This window comes from Mus musculus, chromosome 4 (assembly GCF_000001635.26).
Source record: "Mus musculus strain C57BL/6J chromosome 4, GRCm38.p6 C57BL/6J".
Taxonomy (NCBI): Eukaryota; Metazoa; Chordata; class Mammalia; order Rodentia; family Muridae; genus Mus; species Mus musculus.
In genome coordinates this window covers 84,719,579-84,736,638 of record NC_000070.6, presented here as the reverse complement: position 1 = coordinate 84,736,638, position 17,060 = coordinate 84,719,579, and positions in this window count along the sequence as shown.

Here is a 17,060-nt window from a genome sequence, read left to right as displayed (position 1 = left end):
GTGCATGGCACTGAAGGATATTTATTGACAGTTGGATGGCTATAGCAGTGAGCTCTCAGTTATCATGGGGTGACAGCAAGCATTATGCACTCCCAGGACCACATCATTCACCTAGAAGAACCTTCAGTTAGCAAATGGTTCTTGGATATCAAGCCTGTGCCTGACACCATCCTAGGTATAGCTCAGAGAGCCTGGCATAGAAGAAGGAGGGTGCTCTTACTGAGCCCACTTTCCAGTAGAAAATGTCCAAATTGTTCTAATTTATTTTGTTGCTACTTTTCCTGGCAAGAGTCTTCTTACATTGAGCAAACGTCCCTCTACTGGGTCTCACATTTCCTAAACACATACGCACACAAAGACCAATAAATATATTCAGACAGTTGGGGTGTAGCTGGTGGCTAGCTTGGTGGGGGAGCACTCTCTCATGATGCTCAGACCTTGGGTTTGATTCCCAACACTGGAATTAAAATAAATAAATAAATAAATAAATAAATAAACAAGAAAAGGAAACCAAACCAAACAAAAACTTCAGGTATTTCTGTCAGCGGGAACCTGCACTTCATCCCTGAAGCCATGGCTGCCATTTCCTCCTGGGGAATAATTCCTATCAGCCCCAAGGGGGTGCTCCTCTCCCTACACCGCTGAAACAAAAGCTGCTTGTGTCCTATCACCAGAAAAGCTTGTTGTGCTCCTGAGACTTCATAGAGGGGTTCTGAATCGCGGGATGAATGTGCTTAAGAGAAAAGACAACCCGTTAAGCAGTTGAACACTGAGCTAGCAAAAATGTATACTTTGTTACATAGGAAGTACCCACGGTGCCAATCTTTTCAACAGTCCATTTCCACTGAATTCTGTGGATAACAAACAGGTGTGTGGAAATGACTACAAATGTTACAGGCAGTATTTACAATCATTGAGCCTAATAGCTGTAAGACAAAGTTTTGTAAAATTAAGTAGTTACTCTGATATTTCAGTTCCAATAAGGCCTAGATGTCACATGTGTGAAGTATTGTACTATCTACAATGCCAGCCAGATTGACATTGAATTCCATTGTTTTATGGTCTTATCCTGAGAAGTCTTGAACAAATTTTGGCTGCCCACCCCTACCCCAGCACCCTGCCCCATAGGGGCAGACCAAAGTAATAATTTGACCCAAGTCTACCCTAGTGAACTTACTGAGCTTTAATACAGAGCATGGATGGAGGGACACTTATAGGAGTGTGCATGACCTTGAAACAGCTGCATCACCAAACAGTTTCATCCAGTATGAATGACAACTTCCCAATAGTGACCAACACAGAGATTTCCCCTGTGTTAACCTTCTGCCCTCCGTATACACCTCCTGATTCTACACACAGCTCGGCCAGAACTACATGCAACTTGTGTTGCGGGAAATATTAAACAACTCGAAAATGCAGATAGGGCCTCAGAGGGGACTGGATGGAATAGCAGGTGAGGGCACACCTTCCTTCTAGGAGGGAGTGCCAACAGTCCTGGATTCTGATTGTCTCTTGCCAGTAGTCGCAGCTGGGCTGACTGATGCAGTAATGGTTGTTAGATTTGCAGAAGAGCAGCTATGAGAGCTAAGACAAAAAAAAAATGGTATTGTTTGACCATATATTTAAAATACACTTAAAAACTAAACTGTTACCTTAATTCTCTAGGTGGAACTTACAATTTCGTTATTTAGACGTCTGTGATATTACTCTCCAGTTATCCTCTCACTCCAGTCCACCCAGACACCAGAGTGAGCCTGCTTCTCCTCCATAATCAGGTGAATATAACTATGCACTGGAAAAAAAAAAAGAGTAACTGGTGTTTCTGAAGTTGTAGATCTGACCATGACCAAAACAAAGGAAGCACAGCAAATGTGTATCTGCTGCAGAAGTTAAAATGAGCACTTCAGATGTCCCTTCATAGGCCCACTTTAATTGACAATATGATGAAAACTCTCTTGAGGGCTTCAGTTATATGCTGTCTGAAAGCATCCTATCTGGACCTTCAGGGCTTGTTTTATCTGGTGTCCTTTATTTTCCAAACTCCTCCTTTAAAGGCTCTTCTGCGTAACCAGTTGATGGACCAGTTTCCTACATCTAGCCTACACCATTGCAGTATTCATTTGAGGTTCTTAATGAATAAAAGGTTAATTGACAAATAAGCTTAAAGCATTGGTCTAACATCCCGACACAACAAGCCATAGCATTTGCTATCACTGTATCCTCAATAATCCACCCTCAGAAACATTATCTCAAGATTTAGACCCCATTTCACGGTTACCGAAAAATGTTCATTGTCACACAGATGTGCTATAAGAAGCCAGAGAGTGCGATTCACTAAAGACCCTGTTAGTAAGAAAATCACAACAGCTGGTATTATGGAGAACATTAAGAATGCTTATTGGAGAAATAATCCCAGATCAACTTTGAAGAGTGTGAAGCGGAGTCTCACTAGGGCAGTTCTACTCCCCCCCACTTATCGCATCCAGAAATGAACAGATCTGAAAACTTGGCAAATGATTTATGATTTCCCTTATATCTGGAAAGGGAATATAAACGAATAAAAAGACGAGCCCAAGAGGCCGCGTGCATAAGTGTGAACATGACAGATGAAAGGCAATTAAGAGAACAAACACCATCATTCTGAGGAATCTCGACCTTACAGGGGTTCTGAAGGGGACCAGATACTCGCTGTCTCTTAGATAGTGGTTTTGCTATGATTCACGACACAGCATCTAAACAGCACAGTAAACAAACAATAAGATCTAGGTGGCACCTTTTCAGGAGAACCAGCCTCATTTATTCATACCCAGAGGGAGTTCCAGGTTACTGGTCACAAATGACTGGGCCAGCGCCAAACCCTTGCTCCAAACTAGATCACATCGTTATTTTCACAGACCTCTGGAATTATGAGTAAGGTGGAATAAACTGAGGGACTTTGGGGGGAGCCTTGTCTACTGTGAAACCATAGACCCAGAGAGAGCTGACTGTATGACTCTGGGGGAAGCTGGCTGGGGAGTGTGGAAACCACATAGCTGCAAAAGTAGCAATGCTGGCCCCAGTCCCATGCTCTGTCCCTGGGTAGGCTCGCTCTGTTTGGACTCTGAGATACTTCTACATCCTTCTAATCAATTCCATTTACTAATGAGCACTTTCACTTTCTTCCAACCAAAACAAAACACGCACACACACACACTGAGCACATTTGTAACATGCCTGGAACCTTCTAGGATATAAACCTTGTCCCCAGTGAGCTCTGTACTGAAGTTAGGAAAGACTTCGCCTTGGAATGAAATGTTAAATCATTTTACCTTAAGATCTAAAAATGGAAGAATGATAGAGTTTAGGAGAGAAAATTTGTCTGTTTAGTGAATTCCTCTTAAACCTAAAGGATTTTAACAGAAAAAGCTACATAGATATGGCATGGACAGGTAAGGAACTAGTTACAAGAAAAATTCCAAACTTTAACTTTCTTTTTTACTGCTTACCTTGGCAATGTTTCTTATATAATTCATGTGCTATCTTGCCCTAAGTTGAATGTAAATTCACTCCCAGGAGAGCTGGAGATAATGTCACTGTGAATATTAAATCAAACAGCAAGAGGTGGGAAGGTGGTGACCCAAAAGATAAGATCAGATACAAATCCAGTGAACTACTCAATACAAACCCAAGTGAGCCCAGCAGGGCAATAAACAACACTGGAGTGAAGGGCAATAAAAGAGAGGCTAGCAAAGAGGACAGTGACAAGCAAGGCTTTCCCTGACTGGTGCCTAAAATACCACACAAGCAATTATCAGCTTTTGCAACCAGAGTGATTGAAGAACGCATTTACCTAGTTGCCGAAACTTCCACTGGAGTTGTAAGGAATATATACCTTACGGTATTCTGAGGAGATGTTCCTACCACAAATCCAGAGAGCAGGCAAGGAGAGCATCAGCTTGGAGCTACTAAGTTTAAAATGTTCTTTGTGCTTCAGTGGGTGCTCAGTGACAACGTCATAGGTTTCATCAAGAATGAAGTCTCTTTGAATCAAGAGAATAATACATCAAGAGCAGGGCAGTGTAATCCTAGCACTTGGGAGGCAGAGGCACGTGAACTTCTGTGAGTTCGAGGCCAGATTGGTCTCCAGAGTGATTGACAGGACAGCCAGGGCTACACAGAGAAACAAAACAAAAACAAAACAAACAAAGGAAAAATAACTACATCAAGGAAAGCATGAGCTCTGAAGACGTAGGCAGGATCTAGAACTCAGCATCACAACATCTGCAGTTTAGGTCCACATTTACCATGCATGGCAAGTGTCTCGATTCATCGACATTGTTTAGTATACAATCATGATTAAATGTTAGTAGATACAGACATTCATTCCTGTGAAAAATGAATTCAGAAGAGCAGTGATAACTATACGAAATCTCTTACTATGACAACCAGGACACCAGACTATACCAAGTGCTTGTTAATATTCTTTCTGAGCCATAAATCCTTCGCTGTATATTTTGTTGAGATAACTGAAAGAAACTGAGCTTTTTTTGTGATCAGATTTGTATCTTTTTTCCCAAGGATGCTATAGTAGAGGTAAGACTCCAGTGTGGAAGTATTAGGTGAGCGGGCCATGATTACTCATCAAATGCAAACATATACTTAGTCCTGGAAAACTGCGTTCTGTTGTGGCTAAGACAGACCTGAAATCAATACTGCAAACTCACATAATTTTAATGACCCTAAGAAATCAATAAATCTTTTATTTAAAAAATAATAATACCAGAAGCAATTACTTGTTTGGTGTACAAATGAATGCTGTTTTCCAGCATTGAGATGAACCAATCATTAAGAAAAATGAACCTTAATATATATTTATACAGAGCCTACTGTGAACAAAGTTATATAATATCTCATGCTAGTGCAAACATGCATTTGTATTTTCTTTCCCTCAGGGAAAACAATTTAAAATTATGCATAAAAAGCTTTGGTTTGTATCTTTGATACAATGATTCTACTATATGTATATGATATATTTAAATCAATAATTAAATGCCTTCATAGGTAAGTACTACCAATTAAAGAATTAATATGAATTATTTATGAGCACTCCCCATAATTAGATGAGGAGACAATAACACCTTCCAACTCATTCCATGAGGAGACCAAAAATATATTGATGGCAAAACCAAAGACAACATCATGGAAAGAAAACTAAAGACTAATATTTCTTATAACACAGACATAAGTATTTTACATAAAATTCTAGCAAATTGAACCCAGCAGTACATAAGATAGTTATATACTCCACCAACACCTAGGAATTATTGCTGAAATGCAAGGTTGGCTTAATATTTGAAAGAATATTAAAGTAATATTATATTAACTCAATTGAAACAAACCTACATGATCTCCTTATGTATAGAAAACAAATTTAACAGTGCCAGTATTATTTCATGGTAAAAACACTCAATGAAAGATGAAAAGAAGGAACCTAATGTGATAAAAAGGATATATGAAAAATGTACAAATAATATTACACTTAGTGGTAGTATCTAACACCAAGAAAAACACAAAAGTCATTGTTGCAACTTCTGTTCAATATTGTGCTAGAAGTACTAGCTAGGGTATCAGCCAAGACAATTAAATAAGTAGCCATGCAGACTGGAAAGGAAGTATGAAGACCACCTTACTTAAAGGTGTCATAATTTATATGAGTATAAATCATGAAGAATCAAAATTAAGTAGATCTAATGAAAGGTTTTGCAAACCTACAAGTGGAAATATCATCACATGAAATTATATTGTATTTCCATAGTTGCAGTGAACAACCCAAAAAGGGAAGTTAAGAAAAAAATTCTATTCAAGTCAGCATGATGGGTTGGGGAGTGGGGGGGGGGGGAGATAGGGGATTTTCGGAGGGAAAACTAGGAAAGGGGATAACATTTGAAATGTTAATAAAGAAAATATCTAAGAAAAAAAGAAAAAAAAAAGTAAACCAAACCATGACATAACTTAAACATTGAATGTGACAACGCCTTAGGGTGTTGTAACTAAGAACTCAGTCTATATTCATTTCTATGTTAGAAGATTTGATCTTGGTATGACCAATCTTTTCCCAAATTGATCCACAGATTCAAAATGCCAACTACCAGAATGTCATAAGGCTTCTTTGCATAAATTGTCACGCTTACCCAGGCATTAACAAGAGGTAGTAAGAGGTCCAGAATGTTTCAAACAACCCTGAAAATAAAGTGCAAATTTTACAAGATTCATTCTTCCCCCACTGACATCCCTGGGTAGGCACACTTTGTGATGTTCAAACCTAGGACAAAGCAATAATCATCAAGATTATATAACTCTCCTAAGAAAAGTATAGAAATCAATGAGCTATAATGGTGGACCCAGGAATAAATCCACATGTCTATAATACGATCGATAGTTTTTAGACAAGAATATCAGAACCATTCAGCAGGGAAAGTCTTCATTAAGTGAAAATGGACATCTCAACATGCAAAACTACACAGCTGTGTCTCCTACCTCCCGCTACATGCAGCAATGAACTCAGCATGGATCAAGGAGCTGAAGTAAGATCCCAAACTCGAATGACCTTAATTCTATTCTCAAGAAAGTAAAAGGACATCCCACCAGGTAGGAGAAAATTCCTGGAGACCATGTACCCAATAAAGGGATTGCATGAGGGATCTATAAGGGATTCTTACAACTCAATACTAGAAAGATACATTTGCAAATTTAAAACCGAAAAGAAGCATCTAAACAAACATTTCTCCAAAGGAAATGCACCAGTGGCCAAGACACAGTCAACAAAGGGAGTAAATCATTCTATGCTCACCGTAGCAGTATTTACATAGTGGCCAAATAGGAAGCAAGACAGATGTCTAAAAATAAGGGGATATTTACATGAATTACAGTACACCCAAACACTGAAATATGATATAACCATTAAAAAGCCTGTGCAGTAGAGGGAAATGGTTAAGCCAAGCAGTGGAGACAGACTGCTTGCATGTGAGTCCCAGCCCCACCAGTTGCTAGATTTATGACCTTGGGCGAGTTCCTTAACAAGTCTAAACTTCATTTTTTTTTCCATCTGCAGGTTTTTGCTAGGATTAAAGGTAATTATCCATGTGAAGCGCTTCGTATCCTACACAGCACATAATGAATGTTAAGTAAATGTTTCAAAAATGATTATGCGCTGTTATTAAAATGTCGGTATCCTTAAGATACGGTGTCATGAAAAACATAGGATATACATGTATGTCAAATATTCTAAGGAAAAAAAAACTCTGAATGAGTGTTCGGTGTCTATATAGACAGATGAATTCCTAAGATGACTAAATGACTAAATAGATATTTACAAGCAATAGAGCAAAATATGGAATCTGTGCACTTTCTTTTTTAATAGTGGGGCCCATATTTGCTTTGTCCTTGTTCATCCGTCTATCTTTCATATGCTATTCTTCCTTGACAACCTTCTGAACCTTCTTTTGTTTTCTTTTGCCTGCACTTTCCACACATGTCTATTAAGAGGATTTGCCATTACTAGAAGCCTTCATGGTCTCTAGAAAGACTAGGATGTTTTATTCTTCAACCTCCTTGGCACAACCACCAGCATGTGTATATGTTTCTGTTCTAGGGATCAAACCCAGGCCCTCATCCAAGTGAGCATCACTGTGCCCTGGGGTCGAGCCCATCCCAGCCTCTGCTTTAATCCTGAATCTCCCTGCGGGAGAACAGCTTCCACGTTCTACAAGACATCCCTTATTTAACGTACTCATTTTTTAATTCTCCCTTTGTTGATAATTAGCAATCAAATTCTTAATTAGCTTAAACCCACCTGGCTATTTCACACCTAATAAATCAATTAATTCAATTCACAGGGAGAGGAGAGCATTTAGTGCCATATCTATCTCAGTCATTACTGACCATCACTGTGCGGGCTCCTGCCTATGCAGTGAAGACGAGACATCCAAGCAGAGTGCCCATTCTCCACTGCTTTGCAGTCTGTCAGGTAATTGCAGAGTGTGGTTAGTGTTTTTAATGGAGAAAGGGATTCAGCAACAGGCCTCAGAAGACAAACCAGAAATTAGGAGTCTCGTACCTGTTACACACAGGTTCACATGTAGGCTATGGCCTTCTCACATGTACCCGACGCTGTGTGGTTCCACTCATTTCAGACTCAAATTGCATTTGCTCCTCAGAAAAATTGTGAGATTATATTCTCAGTTGTTACAATAAGGGTTGCTGACCAGAGAGACAGAGGTTACAGGAATGTGTCAAAAATGAAGTTCACGTAATTACTCTTTGCCCCCAAATCTCCTGCTGAGCCCATAGTTTGGGGGAAGAGGGAAAACTTAAGATTTCATTTTTAATATCAGCTTGAAGAGAGACTTTTATATAGAGATGATCTACTCTCCACCATTTAATGGAATTTTGTTTTGAAAGAGAACCTTCTCTGGGGGGGGGGGGGTGCGTAGATATCAGTGAAGTAGCAGTGTGCAGAGAATTCTAATGCTCAAAATGCAAATTTTTAAAAAGGTAAGCTCATAAAAGTACTATCACAGTGAGCATTTAAAAGTTTCCAGTTATCTGACCTGGTAACCTTGATTATTAAAAACAACAACAACCCTAATTTCCCAAATGTAATTAATATATCAAAATGCTTACAGGCTGGAGTTATGGGTCAATGGACGAGCATTTGATTAGCATACATAAGGCCCTGGGTTCAATCCCAACAATTTTAAAAGATACAGATTTAAGTATACTAGCATGCCTTAATAGTGTATTGTGCATTGAGAAGTCAGGGTCACAAGGACTAGAAAGCGGCATCACTTTGGACCTGGCCTCACAGATGCACAAGTGCAATGCCTGATGTGGGCATTGCTTTTAACTATTGGTTCTATTGGGTCACATTCCCATAGAGTGAAATTTATTCTTTTACAATTATCCTTCACAATATGGTGGTTTTTAAAAAAATATATTTACCAAATTGAAAAACTATCATTAATATTTATGCAATCTGGGAATAAAAGAAATCTCAAATCCATTAATGGTCATATCCCATCCCCCTTTACACAAGCTTTTAGCATCATTAATCCAATTTGTGTCTCTATGTACATGGGCAATTCATACAAGCATAACCATTCAGAATAGGACTTTGGTGACTTGCTTTGTTTCATTTAGCATAATGCTTTCCAGGTCCACCCACAGGAAAACATGTATCAGAAATTCATTCTTCTTTATTGTTGAATGATACTTTCTTTTGTAGATTTATAACATTCACTTCATCGTTCATTGTTGACATGTGTAGATTTTCTTTCACTTGGAGACAGCTGTGAAAATGTCACTGTGAGCACTTGAGTGAAGGTTTGTGTGTGTGGCTTGGGGACAGAAGCCCCTTGTGTGACAAGTCTGTGTGTTTCATTTTCCAACAAAGATTATCTTCATTATCATAAAACAACACTACCACCAAAAGTATCTTTGAGAAGATGAGATCTATTTCAGCTTACAGTTATAGCCCATCATGAAGGAGAGTTAGGGCAGGAATTCAAGACAGCAGCCTGATGGCAGGAACTGATGCAAAGCCCATGGAGGAACACTGCTTACTGCCTTGCTCCTCATGACTTGCTCAGTCTCCTTTCTGATGCAGTCCAGAACCACCTGCCCAGGAGTGGCCGGCACACACAGTAGGCTGGGCCCTTCCCCACTACTTAATTAATTAATTAATTAATTAATCACTAATTAAGAAAATGCCCCATAGGCTTGCCCGAGGGCCAGTCTTTTTTTTTTTTTTTTAGTTTTTTTATTAGATATTTTCTTCATTTACATTTCAAATGCTATCCCAAAAGTCTCCTATACCCTCCTCCTGCCCTGCTCCCCTATCCACTCACTCCCACTTCTTGGCACTGGCATTCCCCTGTACTGTGGCATATAAAGTTTGCTAGACCAAGGGGTCTCTCTTCCCAATGATGGCCAACTAGGCCATCTTCTGCCAGTCTTATAGAGGCATTTTAACAACTATGGCCCCCGCCCCAGATCTCTACTTTGGGTCAAATTGACATAAACAATCAGGGCATAGATGTACTACTTTCCAAACCTACCGTCCGCGTGTGAGCATTTTGCTTTCTCCTTATTCTGATCAGCATCATTATCATCTTTTTAAAACTATACCATATTAGTGGGGGTGGAGTGGTCTTGAATGGTATTTACGGTTGAATATGCCTATGTGTAATGATGTTGAGTATAAACTCAAATACTTACTGACCATGCAGATAGATTCTGTGAAGGGAATTTTACTAATGTAATTTACTAAGGTCTTTTGTTACTACGTTTGTTTGAGACAGGGTCTCATACAGCCCAGGCTGGTCATCACTGTCTGCTGCTGTAGACGAGCTAGTTATTCAGCCACTGACTCCAGGTGGTGCCCACCACATCAGTTTTGTGTGTTGCTGTGAATGGAGCCCAGATCGTCCTGTATGCTGGGCAAGAGTACTGACTAGGCACCATGCTGATTTATTTTACTTGTTTGTTTTATCTTTTTAGTTTTTAGTTATGAGTTATTTTCATATTCCTGGAAAATCCATTACCAGGTAAGTAATTTGTAACTATTTTCTCTCAATCTATAATTTTTTTTCTTCAGTTTTTTGATAGTGTCCCTTTGATGTACAGAGTTTTCATTTTGATGTCATTTTCCCCCATTTCAAAATTTTTGTCATTTGTGCTTTTGCTATCTGACAAGCCACATCCTAATGGGTTGAAGTGTATGCATCAGCCACATTGGTATTCCTCCGAGCATTTTAGACTTGAACTTTTGTGTGTGAGAAGGAGTCTGACTTCATTTGCTTACATGTAAATGTACATTCTAGTACTGTTCTTTTCACAAAGACATGCTTCCCCCCGCCCCCCCTCCCCATTGAATTGGCTCAGAAACCTCTTAAAAGTCAGTTCCCTGGTACTTGGAAGGTTTATTTCTAAATGCTCATTTTCAAAATTGTTTTGGCCACACGGGGTCTATATGAATGTTAGGATTCCATCTGAATTCAAATTCCGTATGGATTTTAGGATCAACTTTTCAGTTTCTGTTTTTTAAAAATGTCTCTGAGTTATGTTAATTTAAATAAAATCTAGCAGTTTCTGCTTCATAGGGCCAGGCAGGCTATATATGATAAGCTACCAGAGGAGAAATGATCTTTGGAGAAAGGCCCATGTTCCAGATGGTCAAATGTACCTAGATCAGTCCCTACATACCATGTGAAAGAACAGAAGCATCCTTCCAACCCCAGAGACAGAAGACAGCCAACAAGACCTGGGCAAATATGAAGATCAGAACTCTGTGCTATAAAAGAGAACAATGAAACTTGGCGGGAGACAGTGGAGAGAAGTCCCTGCATGCTAGCCATTGAATATTGTGGGCATTCAATGCACTAATGGTGATTTCCACCACATTTACTTTGTCTTAGAATGTTTGTATAAATGGAAATCATGTTCCTAGTTCAGTTCTTCCACTAAAGCCAATTTCATTCCAGTAATAACAACCAGCATTGAATGGTTCACTGCAGTTTGAAGGTCACGTCATATTCACAATATTAGGCAAACAGCATGATAGCTGTTTATTACAGAGTTGTTTACAAACATATTTAACACACATACACACACACACACACGATAAAAAGAGAAATCTTCTTTAGAAGTCAGCTTAACAGTGAATATCTGAACATAAAGTCTAGATGATTATATGTATAAACCAATATTAAAGGTGATAATAAGCCAGCACTTGAAGGCTGAAGGCAGGAGGACCACAAGTTCAAGACAAACCTAAGTTGGGAGACACTGCCCCATAAAAACAAAACAAGACATGATGCTAGTAGGTGTATGAGTCAGGTGTTGGTGGGCATGTCAAGAAAGACTCTCCTATTTTGACTGCAGATATGTGCTCAAGGTTAGAAGGATCCAGGAACCTGAGTCTGGAATGTAATATACTTAAAGCCAGCCTAGGCGACTGAAAAAATTCAAAAGGAAGGAAAGAGAGAAGGAAAGATGGAAGAAAGGGAGGGAGGGAGGGAGGGAGGGAGGGAGGGAGGGAGGGAGGGAGGAAGGAAGGAAGGAAGGAAGGAAGGAAGGAAGGAAGAAAGAAAGGAAGGAAGGAAGGAAGGAAGCAAGCAAAGATGGAGGGAGGAAGGGAGGGAGGGAGGAAAGCAAAAAATAGAAGGAAGGAAAAGGGAAGGAAGGAAGGAAAGAAAGAAAGGAGGGAGAGAAAGAATAGACAGGAGAAAGGAAGGAATGAATAAAGAAGTAATGTAAATGAAAAGAATCTTGAAATCCTTGATGGCTCTCTGAATTTTAAGAAGCTGGGCCCAGAAATCTAGGTGAAAATGTATGTTTTATCATAGCTGAAAAGTTTCTCACTGTTATGTGTGTGTACATATAGATGTGTTTTATAAATTGCCTAAAGTACTGTTTTACTGTCATGTGTTATGTTTGTGGAAGTGTCTTCCAGTTCTTGAGTAAAATGCACCAACTAGGGGAATCAGACTCCCGGGACTTATTTCTTCCGAGAGGAACTTTATCTACACTTGAGGTAGGGTGGGAAATTTCACTACTGCACAGGAGCCTGGAAGCCCATCACCTTACAAACTTCTGAGTATGAGGAATAGAGATGCCAGGACAGTGGTTTTCAGCCTTCCTAATGCTGTGGTCCTTTAATATAGTTCCTCTTCCTGTGGTGACCACCAACCATAAGCTTATTTTTTGTTGATACTTCATTACTGTCATTTTGCTACTATTTTGAATCATAATGTAAATATCTAATATACAGGATATCTGATATGTGACCCCTATGAAAAGGTTGTTGGACCTCCAAAGGGGTTGTAACCCACAGGTTAAGAACTGCTGCTCAAGCAGATTAGTAGTACGCTGGCCGTACCATCCTGAACATGCCCAACATCGTCTGTATACTTCATCTTACACAAAATGGTTGAAACTATTTATACATCATAAAATGGATAAGTTTAACTAATAAGCATGCTCATTCCCTCCTGCATTTGCTTTTTCTGGTGAACACACACACCTCTTTCAGCAATTTTCAAGAATATAATTAATCGTTATTAACTATAGTCATGGTTCTCTAGAGGAACAGAACTTATAGAATGAATATATATACACACATGCACACTCGCACCACACACACACATTCATGCACACTCACAGCACACATACACACACTCATACATATGCACACTCACAGCACACACACACACACACACACACACACACACACACACCATATCTATTAAAGTAGCTAAAAGAACATGTGGTTCCTTTAGTCCAACAAAGACTGTCTACCAATGGAAGGTCCAAGAGTCCAGTAGTTGTTCAGTCCACAAGGCTGGGTGAGTCCACCGGTCATAGGGATTTAGGCTCTAGAGCCACTAAAGGGATGAACTTGCTAGAGAGATCAAGGGCAAGCAGGCAAAGAGCAAGCACATCTTTCTTCACATCTTTTATATGAGCTACCATGAGAAGAGGTGGCCCAGATTAGAGGTGCACCTTGCTATTAGGGTGGGTCATCCCACTTCAAATAATTCAAACCAACAGTCTCTCACACGTATACCAAGCCACTTGGGTTTTAGTCAATTCCAGATGTAGTCAAGTTGACAACCAAGAATAGCTATTGCTTATAATTACCACATTATACAATGACCTCCTTATCTTACTCATCTCACATACCTTCCCATCTCCATACCCTTCTCCAGTCCCAGAAAACCACCATGCTAATCTCTGAGCTCAATGCTCAATGAGTTTTTATAGAAGTAAGATCATGTAATATCTGTCTTCCTGTGCCTGGTTTATTTCACTTATCACAATGCTTGGCTTAGTTCCCTTATCACAAAGCTAGCCACATCCATGCATACCACAAATAATAATATTTTCCTCCTTTTCAAGGCTAAGTAGTACTCCAAGGTGTTATTTATCACATCTCCTATATCAATTCATCTAATTATCATATCAAGCTGACCTTTACCTTGCAGTTGTGCATAGTGCTTCGACGAACATAGGCTTGCAGAGATCTCTTTGACAAAATTTCATTTTCCTTGATCTATAACCAGATTGCCATTGTGGGTCACACAGTAGTTGTGAATTCTCTGTACTTTGTCCATGAGGACTATACTAATTTATATTTCCACCAACAGTGAGTAAGGATTCTCTTTTCTTCATATTTTTACCAACAGTTAACATCCATCTTTTTGAGAATGCCTTCTGACAGATGTGAAATATCTAATTCCTGTTTGTCCACGAGTATGTGGAGATCAGAGGTCAATGAGTGTTTTTTTTCAATGGTTCTCCACCTTATCTTTTGAGACAGGTTCTCTCACAGAGCTTGGGGTTTACCATTCAGCTATACTAACTGTCTTATTTTGGGTTTCTAATGCTGTAAAGAGACACCAGACCATGGCAACTCTTACAAGGAAAACATTTCATTGGTCAGGGGCTGTCTTACAGTTCAGAGGTTTTGCCCATTGTCATTATAGCTGGAGGGCTAGCAGCATGCCAGCAGACATGTTGCTGGAGAAGTAGCTGAGAGTTCTACACCTGGATCTGAGCAAGAAGAGAAAGTCATACTGGGCTTGGCTTGAACATTTGATACCTCAGATCTCAACCTCAGTGACATGCTTCCTTTGTCAAGGCCACACCTCCTAATAATATTGTGCCAACTCCCTGTGAGCCTCTGGGAGCCATTTTCATTCAAGTCACCACACCAACTGACCAGCAAGCCCAAGGACCCTCTACCTCCTCAGGGCTGGCATTATAGGTACATGCTCTCCCACTTACATTGTTATACTGGTGTGGAGATCTGGTCCAGGTTTAGAGTACAAAGTTGTTCATAGACCTAATCTCTCATGATCCATTTTATTTACAAAGTAACAGTTCTAATGTCTCCTCTTTCTTTTATGTCTTTTTTTTAAATTGGAGTCTTATCTCTGATTTTCCTGATGTAGCTAACTAAGGCTTTGTCCTCTGTCCTCCATTGTTTCTCTGGTCTCTGTTTTATTTATTTGGTTAAGATCTTTACTACCCCTCTTTTTTGAACACCTATCTAAGCTTATGTTGCTTTGTTTCTTGTGGGTTGGTTGACTAGTTAGTTGTTGGTGGTGGTGGTGGTGGTTTGTTTTTTATTTGTTTGTTTTGTCTTTGTTTTTCTATTCCCTGAGATAAAACATTAAGCTGTTTATTTGACAGGTTTGTTTCTTTAACTTCTCTTGTTTCGCTATAGAGGATTTAAGACATGGCTTCACCACAAGCTGGTGCTATATCTCAGGCTAGTCTTGAACTCACAACCTTCTGAGTGCTGCGATCACACTGGTGCACTACCGACTGGTTCTCTTGGCGTATACAGTCACTGTGTCAAGACTCCTCTCAGAGCTGCTTCTGCTGCATCTCACACATTGTGCAGCCATTCCACTTTCATTTCATTTGTCAACAGTATCTCCATAAAGTAACCTTGTCTCAACATACAGCTGATTCCCCAACAGTAATGAAATATTTATAATTCTCCAACTCTCTGAAGCTCTAAAACACAGCCATATATAGGAAAGAAAGTTCCTAAAGAGTTTTAAGCAGTAAATAACTCAAACTTGTAGTGAACAGTCCTGGCACGTAACACCACAGCACTGTAGGTTGTTGTGGTTGCTACTGTGAATGATAATTTGAATTGTCCACTTGGTGAGAGCCAGAGTCACCTGTGACACAGATCCTGTGGAATCACAGAGTGTGTCAGGATTGGGTGTTCACTCTGCCATGGCTTGGACTTGCTTTTGTCTACCATGCCTTGCTAAGCCCCGGTTCTTTCATATTGCAAGTATGTAACTTGTTTTTTTTTTTTTCCTTTTCCATTTTTTATTAGGTATTTAGCTCATTTACATTTCCAATGCTATACCAAAAGTCCCCCATAGCCACCCACCCCCACTCCCCTACCCACCCACTCCCCCTTTTTGGCCCTGGCATTCCCCTGTACTGGGGCATATAAAGTTTGCGTGTCCAATGGAACTCTCTTTCCAGTGATGGCCGACTAGGCCATCTTTTGATACATATGCAGCTAGAGTCAAGAGCTCCGGGGTACTGGTTAGTTCATAATGTTGTTCCACCTATAGGGTTGCAGATCCCTTTAGCTCCTTGGGTACTTTCTCTAGCTCCTCCATTGGGAGCCCTGTGATCCATCCATTAGCTGACTGTGAGCATCCACTTCTGTGTTTGCTAGGCCCCGGCATACTCTCACAAGAGACAGCTACATCTGGGTCCTTTCGATAAAATCTTGCTAGTGTATGCAATGGTGTCAGCGTTTGGATGCTGATTATGGGGTGGATCCCTGGATATGGCAGTCTCTACATGGTCCATCCTTTCATCTCTATAACTTGGTTTTTATTTTTACTTTCTATTACTTATTTTATTTTTTGAGATTATAATATAATTACACCACTCCCCCTTTCTTTTCCTATGTCCAAGCCCTTCCACACACCCCTCCTTGTTCCCTTTAACATTAATGGCCTCCTTTTTCATTATTGTTATAAGCATACATGTATGCATATATACATAAACACAGTCTGTTTTGTGTATATAATGTATGTATGTTTCTAGGGCTGGCCTTTCGGCCAACTGCTGTACCCTTTCTGCTCTCGGCCTTCCGTGGCTGCCTGCAGTTCTCTGTGTTAAAGCTTCTTAGGCTTCCCCCATTCACTGTGCTGTGCCTGTGGCTGTTGCCTTTGCTCAGCTCATGTTTAGGCAGTCCTGTGGTGAGGATCTCTGACATTCCTAGGAGATGCAGTCTCCTAACTACATGTTAAATATGTGTCCTCATACCCATCCGTAAGTGTAGTCCTCTTCCCTTATCAAGGAAACTTCTCTTTGCAACATGTGGTGTCCATTACAGAAAACCACAACCAAAGAAAATGCAGAGTTATGGATCCCAGTCCCAATGGATACATCTACAGAATAACTCCTGCCCCTAAGGCTCAGTGATTGGTTCAAAAAAGAAGACAGAACAATTATAAGAGCTAGAGGAAGACTGAGTT